Genomic DNA, 7,249 nt, shown 5'->3' with positions numbered 1-7,249 from the left:
TTCCTATCTATTTCTAACTTCGTTTTCCAGGTAACCTACTGTTTATGTTGCTGCAGGACAGCAACACTAAGAGGACATAATATTAAACCAACTCGTAATGACTTATCAGTAAACTCATACTAATGGGTCTCTCAGTACATCTCAGAGGAGCACCTATTTTCAGTAGATGGTGATTAATGCAGAGACTCACGATTCGTCAAGATGCAGAGAATGAAGGAATGAGAATGTTCAGCCCTAAATGGAATATGGACGCTACACCCTCCTCCAGAGATTCAGAAGTCTTTGAGCAAGAGGAAGAGAGGATGGAGGAAAAGAACAGAAAGAATGGTTTGTGGACATGGGACAGCTCCACATATGAACTCCCAGTTGCTGTGACAACACGCACAATACTTGTGAAAACCTAAGCAGTAAGTCCAAGCATGGAGATAGAAGCTGGGTGCAAAGATCCACCCTGTCCCAAGGAGCTGCCTGCAAGCACGTGTGCTTCAAGGTTTGGGGGAAACCTCAGACGTGGTCGCTCGAGTGTCATTTGCTTTTCCTAATTGTTGAGGCAACATCTCTCATTGTTCTTGGTCTCACTTAGTAGACCCAGTAGTCTAGTGCCAAGGCTGTGATGCTAAGGACACGAAGTGTTTCTGCTCCCCCAGATTACAAGTGTTGTTTTTTATTAAAAAAAGAAAAGAAGATATGTTTGGTGGAGGCATGGTATGGTTCAGGGGAAGGGGATGCTCGTGTGGACCCATGCTGAGGCATCCATTCCCACTGAGGTACCAGTCACACAATGGTATAGTATAGAATAGAGTTTATTTAGGACAAGAAGAGGGGAGTTGAAGGGTAGTAGAGCCAGAGAAAGCAGAGAGAGACACACACACACAGAGAGACAGAGAGAGATAGACAGAGACAGAGAGAGACTGAGAGAAAAGTAGAGTAGAGGATGACCATGAGAACTTGGAGGGGGGAGGAATAGAGAAAGAAGGGACAGAGAGGGAACAGAGCAAGAGAGCAAGAGTGAGAGAGAGGAGGGGGCAAGCAGCCCCTTTTATAGTAAATCAGGCATACCTGGCTATTGCCAAGTAACTGTGGGGCAGAGCCTAGAAGAAATACTAACAACAAATGCACAACACTATATTCATCTGTTCATGTGGGTTTGGGGGTTTGAAGTTAAGTCCACATGCTTCAACTGAGCCATCTCCTTCGTTCCTAAGAAAGTATTTAAGAATAAACCCTTAGCCCGACTAACTAGAGGGCACAGAGACATTATCCTAATTAACAAGATCAGAAATAAAAAGGGAGAGATAACAACAGACACTGAGGAAATCCAAAGAATCATGAGAACCTACTACAAAAGCCTCTACTCAACAAAACTGGAAAACCTGGATGAAATGGACAATTTTCTAGACAGATACCAGGTACCAAAGTTAAATCAAGACCAGACCAACAATCTAAATAGTCTCATATCTGCTAATGAAATAGAAACAGTCATTAATACTCTCCCAACCAAAAAAAAAAAAAAAAAAAAGCCCAGGACCAGATGGGTTTAGTGCAGAGTTTTGAGTTTTATCAGACCTTCAAAGAAGATCTAATAAAATTCTCCTCAAACTATTCCACAAAATAGGAACAGAAGGTACTCTTTCCAATTTGAATTTAGGTGCTGAGAAGCACCTAAAGAAATGTTCAACATCCTTAGTCATCAGGGCCATGCAAATCAAAACTACACTGAGATTCCACCTCACACCAGTCAGAATGGCTAGGATAAAAAACTCAGGTGACAGCAGATGCTAGAGAGGTTGTGTAGAAAGAGGAACACTCCTCCATTGCTGGTGGGACTGCAAGCTGGTACAACCCCTCTAGAAATCAGTTTGGTAGTTCCTCTGGAAATTGGACATAGTACTTACTATCAGAGGACCCAGCTATATCACTCATGGGTATATACCCAGTAGATGCTCCAAAATGTAATAAGGACACATGCTCTACTATGTTCATAGCAGCCTTATTTATAATAGCCAGAAACTGGAAACAACCCAGATGTCCCTCAACAGAGGAATGGATATAGAAAATGTGGTACATCTACACAATGGAGTACTACTCAGCTATTAAAAACAATGAGTTTATGAAATTCTAGGGGAAATGGATGGATCTGGAGAATATCATGTTGAGTGAAGTAACCCAATCACAAAAGAACACACATGGTATGCATTCTCTGATAAGTGGATATTAGCCCAGAAGATTGGAATACACAAAGTACAAACCACAAACTATAAGAAACTCAAGAAGAATGAAGACCAAATGGTGGATACTTTGTTGCTTCTTAAAAGGGGGAACAAAATACCCATGGAAGGAGTTGTAGAGACTAACTATGGAGCAGAGACTAAAGGAAGGACAATTCAGAGACTGTTCCACCTGGGAATCCTTTCCATATTCAGTCATCAAATCTAGACCCTTGTGGATGCCAGCAAGTGCTGGATGATAGGAGTCTGATATAGCTGTCTCCTGAGAGGCTCTGACATACCTGACTAATACAGAAGTAGAGGCTCACAGGCATCCTTTGGACTGAGTACAGGGTCCCCAGTGAAGGAGCTAGAGAAAGGACCCAAGGAGCTGAAGGGTTTGCAGCCCCTTAGGACGAACAACAATATGAACTAACTAACTAGTACCCTCAGAGCTCCCAGGGACTAAAACACCAACCAAAGAGTACACATGGTGGGACTAATGGCTGCAGCAGCATATGTATAGCAGAGGATGGCCAAATTGGTCAACAATGGGCAGAGAGGCCCTTGGCACTGTGAAGATTCTATGCCCCAGCATAGGGGAATGCCAGGGCCAGTAAGCATGAGGGGGTAGATTGGTGAACAGGTGGAGGGGGAACGGAACAGGGGCTTGTTTTAGTTTTTGTTTTTTCTTTTCTTTTCTTTTCTTTTCTTTTCTTTTCTTTTCTTTTCTTTCTTTCTCTCTCTCTCTCTCTTTTTTTTTTGAAGGGGAACCTGGGAAAGGAGATATTGTAAATAAAGAAAACATCTAATAAAGAAAAAATGTTAATTACTTTAGCCCGAATCCCATTCTGGCAGTAAATTAGAACAAAGTAGGCAACAAACTTCAGAAATAACCTGCTACAACATAGAAATAGATTTTGAATCTCTTGGAAAACAGACAGAAAGAGAGATGTAAGAACTGTAATTCCTGAAAAAAATGACACTTGAACAAGGGCATAAAGATGAAGTCTTATGGATGCCAGAGCTGTGAGGCACCAGGCAGAGAGAGAAGCATTCCTAGGAGACAGTAGTCTTCAAAGAAATTTGTGTTCTGGAGAGAAACTATGGGAAGTAGCCTGACTGAGGCAGAAGAATGGCTAAAGAGAGGAAGGCTGTGGGGTGCTATGTACCACAAAGGCCAGTTCCTTCTTGGTTTTGACCTACTTTGTGTGAAGCCCAGCCCTACTAGAAAATTCTAAACAGGATTGTGCACTGAGGTTGACAGTGATTTTTGGTTGTTGGACTAAGACACAAAATTCATATAAACAAATGACAGAAAGAAGATAATTTCAGTTTTAGAATTCAGGAAGAGGGAAAATGTATATATGTATTCTTTTCCTCAATGCTTCTGTTCTTTCTTTACTTCTTCCATGAGAACACACTGCTTTTGTAACTGATACATTCTAATATATGCTTGTTTTTATATTTTTATCTCCTTGATCCCAGGTCATGGGGCTGCAAAATCCACTCCAGTCAATCCCTCTTTTAGCTAACAGAAGCTAAAAGATTCCCACTTTCCCCCCTACCTTTTTTAACGTTTCCTAGACAGCTTCTTTTAAATCAGCTTTTCCTCTTTCTGATGGAAATCCTATTTTCCTTTAGTTTCTTTTGAATCAGTCCAACCTTCAATAGTCAAGAGACTCAGAGAATAATTTTAGTACTTCCCGCCCCCTCCCTCCCAGGAATTTTGCATCAGCTAGTTGTAACTATGGAGTGGAAATTGGAGGAACTTGGAGAAAATGCCTCAACACAACCAGAAGCTGGCTTGCCTGTGGACATAAATAGTAGCCATGAGGGTATGAAATAGGTAATGGAGGAGGGAGGAGTCCTGAGGACGTGTCTTATCTCAGATCTATAAAGAAATTGTGCATGCTATGTTAGGCAATTCAAACAATCCTAAGTAGGTGACACAGGAAGACCATTGAGAAACGCAAGGTTCTCCTTGGCTCCCAGTGACAGCATCAGGAACAGTTGAGAAACTGGGAGTGGAGAGGACTTAACACGCTCTTGACAATTTCAAATCCGAGTGCTCCTGTTACAGGAATTATTTTTAGAAATGTTATCTTGTATTTGCTTTTGTCTTCATTATTATTTATGTTCCTTCTAATTTTGTACCTGAGGACTCTGAGTGGCTGTGTGTCCATGACAGAATGGAACTTCGGGTCAAAAAAGGGACCCCTGGCTTCAAAAGTGCTTTAGATTCAAGTATAAAAAACAATAATCTCTTCATCAAATCATCGTGCTGCCTGGGAGTGGACTGAGGGGCCTCCTCCCACAAAGGAAAACACTTCACAAAATTCAAATCAGTACTGAAATGTTAGTTTAAAAAGTAAAAGGATCTGACCTTTAAAAGTAAGAATATTTTATCATGCTTATTCAGAATGCTCAGAAGAATCTAGAAACCCAAGTGCACAAAACCCAAAAGAATAATTTTTCCCATTTTGAACTGTTAATTCTTTTCCTTTATCTATCTGTATGTCTGCCAGTCTGTTTATCTATCTATCTATCTATCTATCCATCTATCTATCTATCTATCTATCTATCTATTGATCTTTCATCTATTATTTGTGTCTTTAGTGTGTGCATGAGTACAGGTGTGTTTGAAGGTGTGGAAACCAGAGGACAGCCATGGGTGTCATTCTTTGTGTGAACATTGTGACCCATTTTTGTGGACAGAGTCTCTCGGTGGCATGGAATTCACCAAATAGCCCAGGCTGAAGCCCCAGGCATATACCTATCTCTTCCTTGATACTCTGAGACTGAAAGTTCATGTTACCACTTCACACCTTTTAATGTGGCTTCTGAGGATCAATGTTGGGTTCTCTTGCTTGCCAGGCAAGCACTTTACTGACTGAGGTAGCTATCCATCCCTTGTATGTCATTGCTTCTGAGAGGCTGTGACTCTTATCGGTCAACAGTATCTTGTTGTTTTATGAAAAATCCCTTAAAACAAAATATTTTATTGTGGGATATTCATTATTTGGTCATATTAGGGATGAGACTGGAGGTATGTTACATAGAAATTACTTTTATGCTCAGTAATAGAATGCTTGTCTAGCATCCACAGAAGCCAGCACAGGTCACTGAGGAGTGAGTCAGGTGAATCCTGATAGCTTGCTGGGCACACAACTTAGCCAGAAAGATTGTTTTCATTCTTAGTGAGAGACTGTAACTTGTGGCAATAAGTAGGAAATAAATAAAGACAGCAAAGTCTTGTTCTGACCTCTATATACTTGTCCTGCATGTACCTGCACATGTATAAACACCCAATATACACTTGTGAAAATACACACAACAAATAAATATGTTATAGATCAGAATTCATAGATTTTCAAACAAGGAAAAAATGGACTGAAGAATTGGCTCAATACTTAAAAGCATTTGCTATTCTTGCAGAGGAACTAGGTTTGATTCTTGGTACCTACACTGGGTGATCCACAATCATCTATAACTTCAGCTCCAGGAATTCAAAGGCAACTTCTTGCCTCTGTGGGCAACAACACACTTGTGCATATACACACCCAACCCTAACCCTAACACAGACATAATTAAATAAACGTGAGTCTTTTAAAATTATATTAAAATTATAAAATGATATTTAATAGCATTTTCTAACCAAGGATAAAACTAAACCTCTGGTATTTCCAATGTCAGGCAAAATCCTCCTTTATAAACAGGCATCAGTTATCACACAGGACTGTCAATGTTTCCTGGTGTGCTAATTGAAAGGGAATGCATGTCCCTTCCATTGACACAGTACTTTTTCGCCGTCCCTCGATATTTATTCCACTAATATAATGAGCTTTGACGTCAATGGCCCTTCCTTGCTTCCAACTTACTCACTCCATGATGATATCAAATAGTTTCCTGAGTGAAAGAGGGGGTCATAAATATTTTATTGAGGTTGAATCATTATGTCAAGTGCTTCCTGATAGTCTCTTTCAATTGTTTACTTTTGTTACTTAGTGGGAGGTGGTTTGGTAAGAGCATGTGGAGTGAATGAGAACTTTGGATGTTGCCGTGAGCTTGTGGTATTGGGAATATTTTATGTGAGACGAATCTTTGCCTTATTTTTCTAAGAGAATAGGTTACTCGGCTGTCAGTTAAGTATTTGGATCATTAACTTGTAATTCTAGTTTTCCCTTTGTGTCTTCTCTGAAGTATCTCAAGCTGAAGACTGGTTATAATCGACTTAATATTTAATTCACATGTAATGATCATAGATAATTATGGGTATATGTGGTACTTCATGACTTTTGAACAATATTCAGTGAATCTGACAGGTACATCACTTCAGACAGTTGATACTTTGTTGTGGGACTATTCAAAGTCTCACTAAGCCCCACCCCTTTCCAGGGAACTGTGGACAATTGATGGTTGCTTAGGAATTGATGGGAGGGTCATTTCCTCCAAGCTGTAGCCACTTGGAGAGCAGTTGGAAAGAGTAAATGGTTCCCAGGAAAAGGAAAGGAGGTGACAGAGGGTAACAATCCATTCCATATGTGTCTCAAGCTCACAAAAATTAATTTAAATGTAAAAACATCAATAGAAGTCTCAAAGAGTCACTCAGCATCAAAAGTTGGACTATTTGGTCAGTTTTAAATGTTTTATGATACCCCAAAAATATAGCTTTAAATATTGACTAATGTAAGCATCATTTTAAATATTTTATCATATTTTAAATATTTATACCTTAATGAGAAACTCCAAGCATTCCCAGGGAGTACTGACAATAATTTTGAAATATTCCACATAAACAGTAAAGCAAAATTTCCACTCATCACAATTATTTTGAAGTGAATTATTATTGATAAAAATGTACTACTATTTATTCAATTTCTCATTTTACTAAATCTTTGTAATGAGGTCTTCAATAGTAACTCTTTTTTTCCACATGTAAGAGATTTAATTGAGAGAGAGGGGGGCAGTAGCAGAGAGAGAAGAGGGAGCATGAGAGAGAGAGAGAGGGAAGGAGAGAGAGAGAGAGAGAGGGAGAGGGA

This window comes from Mastomys coucha, unplaced genomic scaffold (genome assembly GCF_008632895.1).
Source record: "Mastomys coucha isolate ucsf_1 unplaced genomic scaffold, UCSF_Mcou_1 pScaffold5, whole genome shotgun sequence".
Taxonomy (NCBI): Eukaryota; Metazoa; Chordata; class Mammalia; order Rodentia; family Muridae; genus Mastomys; species Mastomys coucha.
The sequence above is the reverse complement of the archived record's forward strand: the minus strand, read 5'-3'. Positions refer to the sequence as shown.